General features: G+C 39.5%; 1 pseudogene; it reads left to right on the top strand.

Annotated features, from left to right (window-relative positions):
* Window positions 1-10,849, top strand: part of LOC119901457 — a 29,205-nt pseudogene extending 18,356 nt beyond the window's left edge.
* Window positions 10,850-14,841: the final 3,992 nt, after the last annotated feature.

The raw sequence follows: 14,841 nt of genomic DNA on the forward strand, positions 1-14,841 counted from the left end.
AAACCTTGCCTCAATCCATCCATTCTGAACAATTTTAGACCCATATCAAAACTATCTTGCCTTAATTTGAAATTTGACCCTCAATTGAATTTGAAAACCATGTCTACAAACTAGTTCAATCGTGTTTTTATTTCAACTCAGAAACACTACAAAAATCAGACCTTTACTATGGTACCATTACTATTTCCTATTCAGGCAAGTGGTAAAATAAAATACACACACACACACACACACAGCGCAAAGTCGACTGCAGTGGAGACAGTTAACAACAGCTACACTTATTACTCATTCGTTCTAAGTGCACAATTTTCAATATGCAAGAATGTTTGTTTCTTGTTCTGATTAATTTATTAAAAATAAGACATGACAACTAACTTTACTCTTTGTTGTTATTTGATAACATCTCTCTCTGCCATTAGATCAGCTGAGTCTGTTGACTGTTTAAAACAACATTAAAAAAGCTTTGTGTTTTTGTGTTGATAAATAAAATTTTACTTACTTATTGGCCATTGCTAAATAGAGGAATGCACAATTGCTCAAAGAACAAGATCTGATAATGCTCAGTGATCATAAGAACATATTTATCATAAAAAAAGCAATGCTTTAGCTTCATCAGCAAAGAATATGATTCTGTTTGGCAGAGGACTGCAGACAGCTTTCAAAGTTTGACCAACAATCACTGAATGTGATATAATTTCATGAAAGTATATAAATGCATTCCTTACATAACCTTGCCCTGACACTTAATGATGGTGTCTATAAACATTTTCAAATATAGCCAAGAAAAAAAGAGGAAATGTATTTTTTGTTAAGGTATAACTCAATTATATATTTTTTCCTTCTGTATACTCAAGGTACTCAAGGTAACACAGTGTGAACAGATGGCTGGCAAAGTTTAGAGAAGTGTTATAATTCTCATTTGTCTTCATCAGTTCACAGGCAGTATCTAGATCATTTTTAGTTATACCTGACACAAAAAACTAGGAGCATATTTATTACAACTTTTCTTTAATAAAGAATCCAAGGCAGTCAAAGGCTCACAGTGCGGTGAGCCAGTGCTCACAAGGCTGTTTATTTCTGATTAAAACATGCAAACTGGAGGACTAGAATGAGAATGCATAATTAAGCCATGGCTGGATTTACTGTACACTCAGCCTTATGTTGGGCGCTGTGGGTGCTGGGAGTGTACTGTGACCAAATGCTCAATATGATGAGACTAGTTTTTTTAAAAATCGACTCGTGCTGATTTTAAATAAACATCTTGGCCAGTGTGGCATTAGCATCCTTGATTATGTAAGTTCTATAGTTGTTTCAGTAAAGACTGAAAACTTGAGATAGAGAGATGGAGAACAAGACAAAGGATGAAAGTGGTACTGGTATAATGTCAGATTTTCCAACATGAAATGATGCTGAGTACCATCTAGTACATGAAAGTCAAAACCTTTGTTTTAGTCTATTCTTTTATTTCAATTATTGGAAGAAAATGTTAGTTAATAATAGTAAATAAAAAGTCAAGATTAACCCTTACTTTGTTGTGTTGTAACACCAGATACGCTGAAGCTGCAGTTTGCAGAATCAGGAGTACCAGAGGCTTTATCAGAGATGATTAGGAGTCTACAGGGAGGTTCTGACCCCCACGACCTCTGCAGCATCAAGATCGCCTCCAATCTCATAGTGTCCCTGCTTTTAGGAGGTGAGTGATGTAGGTACAAACTTTAAGGACAATTCTGAATGTGTTTGTGTACAGTAACAACTCTCTTAGTTTAGGTGTTCATTTCCTTATTTGCCTTTCTTTCTGTCTGTCTTTCACCTCACTCACCTGGTCAGACCTTCCTTTATATATAAGAAATTTCCCTGCTCTCCACACTGAATGTGCAGAATGTGATGTGACAGGTCTGATTTAGGTAATCAGACATTTTTGTGCCTGGAATTTACTGTGCACATTCAGCTCTGATTGGCCAATTCAAATCACAGTGATGTGGTGTTAACTGGCTGTCATGAGATGTCATCTAAAGAAAGAGACAGAGGAGGAGCAGGGGCTGGCCATGACATAACAAATTTGCCAAGCAGATGTTTACAGTATAATAACTCCTTTCAGCCTGATGCCTGATTTCCTGATAGATATATTATTATACAAGGATGGTAATAGGTGCTTCTTTGTTAGTATCTGGTTTTAAAGAGTGTGCATGTGTGCGTGTGTGTGTGCGCGTGTGTGTGTGTGTCAGATGAGTCTATGCAGAAGTGTTTTGGTGAGGGGTCAGGTCTCGTGTATCAGGATGTCCTGTCCTGGCTGCAGAGCTCCAACACCCAACTGCAGCTGTCTGGAGCCCTGGCCATCGCCAACTTCGCCAGGAACGGTGAGATATTCAGAAGACACAGACTGGAAAGAGATCCCTGTAACATCACTTTATAGGACTATAAAGGGACATACCATGCCATCTGTGCCATCTGTGTGGAGCTACGAAAGATAAGCAAGCAACACCACAGGTTAAATGGGTTAAATGACTTAAAGGACTGATTTGTAGACACAGTTAGAGACTAGCTGGTGAACATAGTGGAGCATTTCAGGGGCCAAAGAGCCAGATATTTAAGTGGAGACCAAAACCAGAGACAGAGAAAGTAAATATTAGACATCAGGTGCACACAGTCACTGAATGAATGGCAATGTTGTTCTGTGTCTGCTGGATGTGAAAAAAAGCAACTGACAAGTTCACCATATCACTTTATAAGGTGTGTCAGTGTGTTTAGAGCTTGTTTTTGCTGCCCCCAAGCAGCCAAACAGTTATAGCAGATTCAAGATTAAATATCTCTAAATGAAACGATCCTCAAAGGACTTGATATTAAGTAGAGAGTCCCTAACTTCTTGTAGAAAAATATTGAATACCGAGGGAGATGTTGACATCAGTACAGCATTCTTGGAGCAACGGCTGGACTTCCTAGGCAATCCCATCAGTCCCCAAAACACCAGGGGCCTCAAGCTTTCTGTTCATCAATGGTTGTGTTAATCACATTGAAAATTTGTTTTGGAATATGTCCCAGTAAAACATGTCTGACATGTCTGGTTCTACTATTTGTTTAATGTGTCAAATTAAATTGAACACGGTAAATCTGGGGTCCTCTTTGCTGGATAATATCGCTGGGCTTGAAGCCAGAACTTCATCTTAAGACCAGTCAACATTCTGTCTTCCACTTGACGCGACTTCAACACCTCCTTCAAAATACAATTCAACAAATTGAATGCGGCTAATATTGAAGAAATATAATATTACTTGTAATAGGATCATTATCTTTCTGTGAGTTAATGGATTACATTGATACACTTTGAATGGGCAGATTTAATGTAATACAGGTTTTGAAGGTGTCTTTGGTCTGCTGTGTTTCTGTCAGACAGTAACTGTGTGAAGATGCTGGACCTCGGTGTGGTTCCTCACATCCTGACCTTGCTGGAGCAGCATGTCGATGAAGGAGACGTGTCTGTTCAACATGCTGGACTGAGTGCACTCAGAAACCTGGCCATTCCTGGTACTGATCGATTGTCCTTATAAACCATACAGAGCAGTACATGCACACACACACACACACACACACACACTTACATTGAGAGTAAGTGCATAATTGTGACATTTGTGTCTTCCAGCCACCAACAAAGTGCAGCTGCTGGAGGATGGGGTGACTGAGAGGATAAAGACCCTGCTGCGCTCTGACATGCCACCAGTTCAGTTCAAACTGCTGGGTACACTACGTATGATGGTGGATGGACAAGGTGAGCAGAACTGTTAAGTTTAAGGACTCAAAATATACTTTATATTCATGCATGAAACTAATTGCATTCAGTACTTAATAGTCCCAGATGCGATTTCCCCTTTGTCAAATGTACACTATAATCAGGCAATTTGGAGACAGGAAAGTAAAAGTGCGGATTTCTATGATTGCCATTCTTCCCAGAGGAGGAAACCTTAGACATTCCATCGGTGCGTCTCAATACTCTTGACATTTCTTTGCTTGAACTGGAAGTTGTTCTGGTCCACCATCTTGCACGTAAGAGTTACATTATTAGCTCTTAACTGTACTCTTGCGCAAGGATACATGCCTGCATGGAAGCCTTTTACTGATCAACACGCCCCTTATTGGATATCCGTTGTGGACTGGACGCTGCAGCTGATCAGACTGATCTGATGCATCACAACATCCCTGGAGTTTCATTCTGGAGTGAAGACAGATAACAGATTAAACTCAAGTGTATCATTCCCAAGTTTTATATTTGGTTTTCTGATTGATTGCCTAGGTAAAGATCTGTGCTCACTGTAGGTCTGAACAACAGAAAGACCACAAACAACTTCCTTCATTTATTAGAAACTTTTAGTATGGATACCATTAAAGCCAGAAACACTTTACATACAACATTTCATCATTTCCATATAATGTGAGAATTCCTGATATTTACTGGAGTTACATTATTTTACTAAGTTTTCCCCTGAAACATTTAGCCTGATAAATCATTTCCAATGTTCAAAAGACACCATGATCATGTTCTGGGTTATTTAATAATGAATCCACAATCATAATATCAGTAAATACAGATGCAGGTAATGAATAAATTATGTAAAGGCATTCTGTCAGTAGAAATGATCCAGTGCCTCTGAGCAGTACAAATACATACTGCAAGTGTTTGGTAAACAGGTAACAGCTACAAAGAGAAACATGCTGCTCTGCAGTTCTGAGACTTTATTAGTATCAGCACAACATACACTCCATCAAAAGCTACAGCTGTTAAAGCAGACTGACAGCTGATCCAGCTGGGATGAGCTGCTGCAGTCATCACAAACTGCTGTCGCTTCAGAGGAAAAGACGTCTTATTTCTCTTAATGACATTTCGTTAATTCTTCTCTCCTTGCATCCCTGGTGGGAGGGACCAAGAAGCAAAAAGACACAAGTGAGGGAAAAGTGGATGCATCCCTAGAAACTTGGGATACAATTCATGACTTCTTGCCTTAGCTCCACCCTCAGGCCAAAATGTCAGCTTGATCACAATGCTGAGAATACAAAAGCAGAAACACAGAAGACTGAGTCAGGTAATTTGAGCAAAGAAGGCTTTATTAATAATTGATAATTAATACTTGAAAAGTGAGTGTTGGGCAGAGTCTATGGTTCCAGGGAGTTCCAAGTTTGAGCAGTGAGCCAGAGGAGAGAGGGCAGCCAGGCAGGAAAGCTGATAGTGTTATCAGGCAGGTGAAGTCCAGAGATCCAGAGAGTGAAGTCCGATCCAGTTTGAGAGCCCAGAGATCCAGGGATAAGGGTTCAGGGTCCAAAACAAACATGAGTGGAGCAGAGGCAGGTACAGGCAGGAATACTGCAAGGCACCGGGGGGAGGGGGGGGGCTGCACAAAGCTGCAGCAAGACTGACTAGCTAGCTGAGTATACAATCTGGCAGTGTGTTAAGGCAGGAACCGGGAATTTGAAGCAGAGCACAGTGATAATGATGACTGGCAGCTGGTGGCCGACTCCTGCACACCTGACTCTACTCTGTAATCAGAGCACAAACAGAGAGAGGGAGAGGGATAGAGACCCAATCATTCACTGTCCTCAGTTAGAAGTACTACCTCAACATTTTTCATTAATTTATCCATTCCATGGATAGTAAAACTTTGGTCAGTAAAATACCACAAAATAGTTTTAAAAAATGCCCGTCACAAGTTTCCAGAGCCTAAGGTGAACACCATCCACAGGAAAAATCTGACATTTTCTATGTCAGTGGTCTGTTTATTTCCGCCCTGTATAACTCTGTGGCATCTTGTGGTCATATTTCCCAGTTGCCTTTGGTTTTACACCTTTCTCTGTTAAAAGGGCTGTGTGTAGTTTTCAGTGGCCTCTAGCGGTGGGGTTTGAGATTGCAACCACTACCTTCCCAAGCATGTGCTCATGCTTGTGCTCGAATTAATGAGTGAGCTAAAACACACCGAAACACCCAACAGCCTTACACAAAATTCATCAAACTCAAGTAAACTCCCACTGCAACATTACAAGTGCTCCTTGCTTGATAATTTTACATTGACTTCATTTAGCTGAAATTATATATATTGTGTATCGTTCACCAGAGAGGCTCAGCAATGTGAGCACAGCTAGTGGTTAGTGAGCTAGACTGAATATTATAAATGAGATTGTTGCAACACTTTAGTATAATAATATAGTGTTCCTGTAGTGAATGGGTCGTCCACTGTGTTGTTGTCCTGAACCGTTATGTTGCCTTTTTGTATATTATGTGGGTCACGTAAGTAACAGCAGCTGAGACTGGTGAAGAAGCTGTGTAACTGAGTATAAGTAAATGACAATAAATCTAAATTACGAAGCCAACAACATCAGATCCATGCTAATGTAGCTGGCTGCCCCTGCCATTTGTCACTATTGTTTTGTTTATTTTGTACTGGATAACATTAGCAACTGGTTGGCGTTAACCAGCAAGCTAACGTTTTCTAACTTGAGCCAAAAATAACAATGTATTTCAAATGCTTTACAGTAATGTTAGTTTACCTGTCCAATAGCATGAAAACCAATTCTGGATTTATTTTTATATCCGAAACAATGCGGCGGTCTCTCCACGACTCAATGCCTTTCCGATGTTGACCCGTGCTTTTGCCTCAACGCCGATCAGATTCTCATTTGGTATGCCAGGCTTCAGCACCTAAAAAGTTTTTGTTGGTTTTTATTCTTTGTGTTGTGATGGGAGCCAGTCGTTTTTTGGTGTTAATGGACCCCACCAAAAAAATCTATGCTTCATTGTTATGTGAGGTTACAGCCTATTCACAAATAGACAATATAAACATGATTAATTTCATTTAAAAACTACATTTCACCCCTTTAACATTTTTAAATGTATTTTTCCTTTTCTCTGTTATGCTGTGTGTGTCAGAGGAGGCAGCCTTGGTGCTGGGTAGAGATGCTGTGCTGCTGGCTCGGGTCATGGAGTGGTGTGAAGCCAAAGACCACGCAGGAGTCCGAGGAGAAGCCAGCCGCCTTCTGGCTGCCTTCATCAGACACAGCCGCAGTCCTGTGAGTCAGTTTATTCTGATGCAAAATTAGCATATGTTGGAACTAAAACATCATTTTTTTTTCTTCTCGGGAATCATACCCAGTGTGTTGGAGTGTTTATGCACACACATACGCTGCACATCTGTAATGCTGTTGCTGATTTCCTTTCTCTGATAGGAAGTTGTCCATGCTGTAGCCAAAGCAGATGGGGTTCGACACCTTATCTCCATGGCAACAAGTGAGCATGTGATCATGCAGAACGAGGCCCTGGTTGCCCTGGCGATAGCATCTGCCACTGACATTGGTAAAGCAATTTTTGAGACTATGTTAAGTCAAAAGTTCTGGGCCCGAATTTATCAAGCATGTCAGAATCACTCAACATGCCTGACTGTAACTAAATGTGACAGCTCTGCAGCTCTTCTAAACCCAGAAGGAGGAGAATATCATCACTCCTAAGCCTAGAAGTAGGACCAAAATGGCATGTTTGGCCAATTAGGACAGATTTTACTACTCTGAGATGCTTGATAAATACGGGCCCCAGTGTCACTCTATAGGCCCCTAATGCCAGAGGAAATTTGTCAGCTTTAACTGTTGATGTGATAACAAGCCTCGAATGGGCCGGATCTAAATTCTCTTGCAATATTTCTGCATTCCCATGAAATATACTTTGTACTGACAACTGATTTTTTTTCCAACCACAATGAAGATGATGTTTAAAGGTACAGGAAACTCAAAATGATGAAATGTGTTGGTGGTCTTGCTATCAGCTCTTACAAATCATCAATAACTGTTCATTGCTTCTATGTTGGAACACTGCTCTTCTCTGGATGTGACATACAGAGCTTGATTTGTCATTCATGGAGTTGTTGAGATATTTTGGTATACACAGAGTATAATGCATAAGCCTCTCTGGACTCTCAGGAGTAGCCTATCGATTGGGGGAATCAATTGGTTTCACGTATCTACAATGCAATTCATAAGAACCAACTGATGTCGATATGCATTTTGCCAAAAAGAAGAAGTCAGGTGCGGTTGTATCTCAGTTGTTTGATTCCACTAATGTAGACCTGTAGAGGAAGAATGTACAGTATCAAGAAAACACAAAACATTGCGAGGGAATGCAAAAGCCTTAAGTGGAGCCAATGTCCTACACCAAACATTACACTTGGACAAACCACTTGTTAATGCTGACTAGTTTGGTTTATTTCATGACACAGTACAAATCAGTTAAGGTATATGATATGACATCTTCAAATTTTGAATGAAATTATTTAAATTTAGAAATGTTTTTACATGTGTATTTACCGTGTGTGTGTGTGTGTGTGTGTGTGTGTGTTTGACACTACAGAGTCTATGAAGAATCCATTTAAGGATGCGGACCTGTTGCCCATGCTGAAGAAGATGTTGGAGGATCCTGCAGGGGCCATCGAAGTCAAGTTCAGTGCTTTGGGTCTCATCTGCAGCCTGGCTAACTCCAGTATGTGTTTGATTTTACAACACACATTCAAAGAAATCCTGCTCCACCACAAATGTCAAGATGTTTTAGACTGTGAGAAAAACTACCAAAAAATATAGTCTATGGTTGTCACGCAGCAGGTGGAGGACATTAATTATCAAGTGGAGCCCTAACTATACTTTCTATCTTGCTAAAAGCTTGGACTGGAAGTCCCTGTTTCTTTGACTATAAGCATTTATTTTAGAAACAATGCTTGCTTCCAGAGAGGATTCATCTGTCTGTTGGTCTGTACTCTGAGAGATGGTCTCATTAGGCAAAATAAATTAAATGAAACAAATGTGTTTAGGTGCTATGATAGCTAGAATATCATTTGGAGTGGGGTTGAGCAAGTTTCCAGATAGAAGAAACAGCTGTAATCATCTATCCAAAGTCCAGGACTGAAGGGCAGTTTATATTCGTCTTCCCTTAGAACTGACTCTAAAATGGAGTGGTCCAATCATAGGCTGCAGCAAAACAGATGTACAGTCACTGGTATCCACAGATTTCTGAATTGGTGTTTGACAACGTGCACCTCGATTCACAGGAGGCTGGGTGAAGCTGAGAAGGGACAAGCAAGCAGCAGCCACCATACTTCTCTTTCAACTTTAATATCTAAATGATGAAGCTTTCATTCATAAAATGGTCACGAAAACACATTTAGACGTATTGAAACTAACTATTGAGACCACAATATTATCATGGAACTCACAGTTCTCATATACAACACCCACATTCACATTTACACACACACACACAGATATTCGAAGAATACTCTGCACATTTTACCTCCACTATTAATTGCATTCCATCTTACACTTCTCTCTCTTCTTCTTTCCATCCTTGTCTGCTCTAGGTGTGATGAAGGAGGAGTTGAACTCTGTGAATATGAAGGAAAGCCTCAGTAAACTGACAGATCATAAGCAGTAAACTTGCCACACAGGCCAGCTCCATTCTTGCCATTCTCAGTGACACCAGCTAAACCAGCACACTTCACCGACAAAGGATCTCATCTGCTGTATGGGTTTATCCAGCTTATTCAATCACATCATTTAGTCCACTGCACAGATACTGCTAAATACTGAATTGGCCTCTAAAATGTCACCTGTTCTGTGGCAATAATTACTAATTGAAGACGACCAAGACTGTATTTTTCTGTTCACAGAAGGAATAAACCATATAATGACATATTTCCTCAAGAGAAGTTGGGTTAAAGGTGTAACATTTGGCTAAGTGTTGGCTCACTAGTATAGGGTCAAAAATATTAGGGCAAATTGTTTATACAGATAGCATGCCAGCCACTGTCAACATTTAGTAGAGGCTCAGCTGCAAGTATATCGTGTGAATTTCAAGAGTCCCAAACATTTCAGAAAAATTGTTTGAAAGTGCACCCAGATTATGAACAATACAAACTGACAGCAAAAAGCATTTTCTTTTTCTGCATCGAAAAGGTAGATTTATTTGTCATCTTATAACACAGGGCTGGACAGTGAAATTCTGGAGTCCCCCTGGTTCAAGGGCAGAGGTGGAGTTGAGATGTCTCACTGCTTGACAGAAAAAGCTGCTCTGCAGTCTGGTGGTGCGGCAAAGTGAAACTTCTACATCTCTTCCCAGAAGGCAGCAGGGTGAACAGGCTGTGGCTGGGTGGGTACTGTCCTTTAGTATCCTTTGGGCGCTTTAGGCACCTCACCTCACCGATATCACTGATGCTAGGTAGATGAGTACCAATGATGTTCTGGGGTTTTTAATCACCCGTTGCAGAGCCCTCCTGTTTTGGGCCGTGCACATCCCATTGCCAATTTGTAATGTTTCCAGTCAGGATGGGAATTTTGCCTTAACATTTACTTACAAAATATAGTCATTTCTGAGCTTTCTTTGTGTGTGAGGGCTGAGTGGAGGGCAGTGGCGATGGTATGCTCTGTGGATCTGTTGGTTCTGAAAGCAAACTGCCGAAGAACCAGTTTCTCAAAGCACTTCATCGGAATGGGGTTGAGAGCCACAGGGCGTTCAGACTAGACACTGCAGACTTTTAGGTACAGGAACGATGGTGGCTGTCTTGAAGCAGCTGGGAACCCTCTACTGAGACAGTGAGATGTTGGAAATTAAAGTAATAACATCAACTAGCTGACTGCAACGGGTTTTTACTACATATCCAGGGATGCTATCAAGCCCAGCAGCTTTACTCATATTCACTCTCAGCAGGATTCTTCTCACATCTGCTGTGGATACTGGCAGTGGCTATTCTTTCAGGCTTTCTGGTTGGGAAGGGATTTTATCATCTTAGTGATCACCACATCATCAACACATTTGCTGATGTATGATGTCACTAATGATATATATTCCTCAAATTGATGTGGTTCTCCTGGATGGTAACGTCTCTGAACATGTGCACTCAGAAGAGTCCTGTTTAGTTGCTGTAGCCTCATGTGTCCACACTTTGACTGTTTTTTGCTGATGGTTTGACCATTTTAATCACCTGAGGTCTGTTTTATGAAAATCAAACAGCTACATTAAAATAATGAAAATGAATTTGCTTGCATCTGGGGAAATTTAAAACAGCAACAAAACACTGGTGAAATCTCTGGGCAGATGGTCATTATCTTAACATTGCAAACTCAACATCTGGAAACATTGTCCATCAACTTTGATGGCTAGAGGTGTCATGACTATAAATCCAAGGATTAACATTTCTCTTGCAGAGTAACATACAAGTGGCAATTTTGGGATTGTGCTGTAATATTGTTTGACCTAAGGTATTCTATTTCATTTTAATGACTCCAGTGGAAAAATAAAATCACAGGCTAAGTTTTATGGGCTGATATTTGTGTCAGAAGAATCTGAATTTGAATTATTTAAATCTGAATTTGAATTGCTCAACTTGAATAATCACATTAAAAAATGAATTTGAATAGAATAGTTTGAATTTGTATTGTTTAACTTGAATAATCGCATTAAAAAACTGAATCGTAATAGATAATTTATTAGTTTGAAACTGAATTCTAATAAACTTGAAACTGAATGTAATATATGAAACTGAATTCAGTTGCAACTGAAACTGTATTTAAGCCTCACTAAAAATTCAACTTTTTAAGTACTTTCACTTTCAGTTCTCTTAATTCAAATTCACTTCTCTCATTTAAATTTCAATCCACAAGATTCAGTTTCAAGGTCACAGACAGTTCAAGGTTCTTCAGGAAGAGCAATCGAGAGCAGATCAAGCATGCATTCTTTCCAACAGCCAGCAGGGGGCGACTCCACTGCAAAAAAAAAAGTCCAGTTCCATCGAGTAGTATGTAGCTGCAGTACCAGAGGCTGCAGTTTCAGGAACGGAACTACAATATTAGGACCCTTATTTACTTTGATACTGCCAGCTAGCTGCTGGCTGTATCAAAGTAAACAAGGGTCCTAAAATTGTAGTTCCGGTCCTAGGATTGGGGTTCTGAAACTGCAGCCTCCGGTACTGCAGCTGCATAATACTCGATGGAACTGGACTTGTTTTTGCAGATTGCTCTTCCTGAAGGCCCTTGAACTGTCTGTGACCTTGAAACTGAATCTTGTGGATTGAAATTGAAATGAGAGAAGTGAATTTGAATTAAAGAACTGAAAGTTTCAGTTGCATCTGAATTCAGTTTCATAATATTACATTCAGTTTCAAGTTTATTGGAATTTAATTTCAAACTAATAAATTCATTTCAAATTATTCTATTCAGATTCAGTTTTTCAAGGCAATTATTCAAGTTAAACAATACAAATTCAAACTATTCTATTAATTATTATTATTATTATTATTTTAATGCGATTATTCAAGTTGAGCAATTCAAATTCAGATTTAAATAATTCAAATTCAGATTCTACTGACACAAATATCAGCCCATAAACCTGGTTGTTGTTCTGTACATGCAGTATTATTGAGGGGAGTGGGAGAGTCTGTAGGAATTAACTTATTGGCAGAAGCTATTTGCAAATTCTGTGTAAGTTTCTACTTATTTACAAATGTTATAATCTATCATGATTGTTCTGATCACCAGATGAAATTACTTTTGAAAACAGGCTACGTCAAGGTCTTATCTTAGAACCATTGTGTGTGATCAGAGTTTCAACAGACCTGAAACCTTGAACCACAAAGAAAACATACATTGCTTTTCAGCCTGATTTTAAGCTACTCTTTAACATCTTTAATCAGAGCACAAGCAGTGTTGACCATTTAGCATATTGCTTTCCCATGTGGCTCTAGCATAACAGCAATAGAAACGGCGAAGACTCCTCTGTAAAGGAAGCTTCATGATTTATATTATACAGCAAACAGAACAGAACAGAGAAAAGCAGTTCTCTTATTCCTCACTGACTGACTGGAATCCTACTGAAGCCCCATTCACAACATGTTGAACTGCAACATTAAACATTTGTATATACAATACTTCTAATACAATAAGCACAACAGTGCTCTAAGAAATTCTATATGAATTTATAGTTGGTCCACTACAATAAAATAATTTAATCATAGGTATAGGGTGAACATGTGTGTTCTGTATAATGTGAACAATTTGGCAATGGACATGAGGTAACAGTTCACTCTAATGTTTCATGTACCGTCTGTATTTACATACAGTATACTCTATATACATAAGTATATCACAAATCTGTATATTTTTCAGAGAGGGCATATTTGACATTTTTTGAGTTTTGATCTACAGAATAAAGTTATGCAATATCATCCCCCAATTGTTGTCTAATTAATTTATTTTCTTTTTCATTCTCAGCAAAATTTGACATATTATTAGTTAAGGGTGATTTGTTTCTCTCAACAGATCAGGATTGAAAATGATGCCTTTAAATAAAGTAAGATGAGACACATTATTGAGATGCATATAGAGTAGTGCATAAAGTCACTACCTAACCAACTTGTACAAAGGGGTTATTTAAACTTCTCCTACTGCAGTACATATTGGGCTTGTAATTTAAATTCATAAGGTGAAGCAAAAACATGCACATATGCCAAACATGCAAAAATCGATCCTCCCTACCCTTTCCCAACTGTGATCTCAGGACACTTCCCACTGCTCTCAAATATGCCACTGTCAAACAACTCAATTAAGAAAAAACAGTGGACAGAACAGACATCAAAAACTTCCTAATCAATTTAACCTTATTTTCACTTGTCTTTTCTATACACTTGCCCACAACTGCAAGAACCCTGTCAGTCTGGATTCAAGGGTGGTATTTAACTGAGATGGCCAGGGTTTGTCCCACAGTTCAGAAATGACACCTGGATCAGCACAACAAACCCGCCTTGAGCAGCTGTGATGGAATGCAACATAAGAGGAGCAGGGCGACAAACAACTGGCTGTCATCTCGAGTCATCTTAGAGTTATCTTCACTTCACTGTCTTCACTGTGGTCGCTCTGCTCTGCTGATTGCTGACTTAGCCCATTGCCCGGTACTGCTCCTAACACAGGGAGCACAGGTTTTTTCTTTTTAGTATTCCAGTATATTCAGGCAGTGGATAACTGAATCTAGAATCAAAAAGGTTAATCTTTGTACATTCTCTGCATTAATGTCATTGCAGTCATTTACATCTCACAATAGGCAGGATATAGTTAATGAGATATAGGAACTGTATACTGTGGATTTAAAAATATGAATGTTTTGATATTTTATATGGATACCCGCTCACATAGGAAGTAAGGGTAATAAAACTGATGCTTTTGCAAAAGAGGCTCTGAAACATGAGCAGGACATGGACATTTCACTCCATGAAGCAAAAGAAGCATCCTTAAAAGGTGGCAGCACAGATGGGATACTGCAGGAAACACAGTACAATAGGCCTACAGCGAGAAGTGGGCACAGTGAGGGCAGCTGGAAGGAGCACCAAAGAGGAGAACATCTTAACAAGGCTGAGGGCAGGACATACCAGACTTAATGAAACACTGCACGTAATAATCAACATACCTCAGGATTATGTGGCCAGTACACAGGAATCAGTGCAGCATGTCATTTTACTCCTAAAATATTCTCCAGAGTGAGAAACGTTTACGACGGAAATCAGGAAGCTTGGAGTGGAAGAGAAATTTGCCATCAGGTTAGGGAGACGATTCTATAATTTGAAAGAAGAAACTGGGCTGATCAAAATAATTTAGTGCTCAGTGAAATATGTTTGTATGTTTTTGTTCATAGATAGGCTAATTCTGGTCCACACTACACCTGTAATGCTTGCCACCCTCTACAAGATGAAAAAAGAAGAAGATACAGTAGGTGGCGGTATGCGCCTTTTACGTTGGTTTTCGAGCCGCCATAAGAGAAAGAAGAAAAAGAAGGAAGTCGGA

This window comes from Micropterus salmoides, unplaced genomic scaffold (genome assembly GCF_014851395.1).
Source record: "Micropterus salmoides isolate LMB-PRFRI ecotype aquatic unplaced genomic scaffold, ASM1485139v1 Ms_hic_scaffold_1313, whole genome shotgun sequence".
In the NCBI taxonomy this organism is placed as follows: Eukaryota; Metazoa; Chordata; class Actinopteri; order Centrarchiformes; family Centrarchidae; genus Micropterus; species Micropterus salmoides.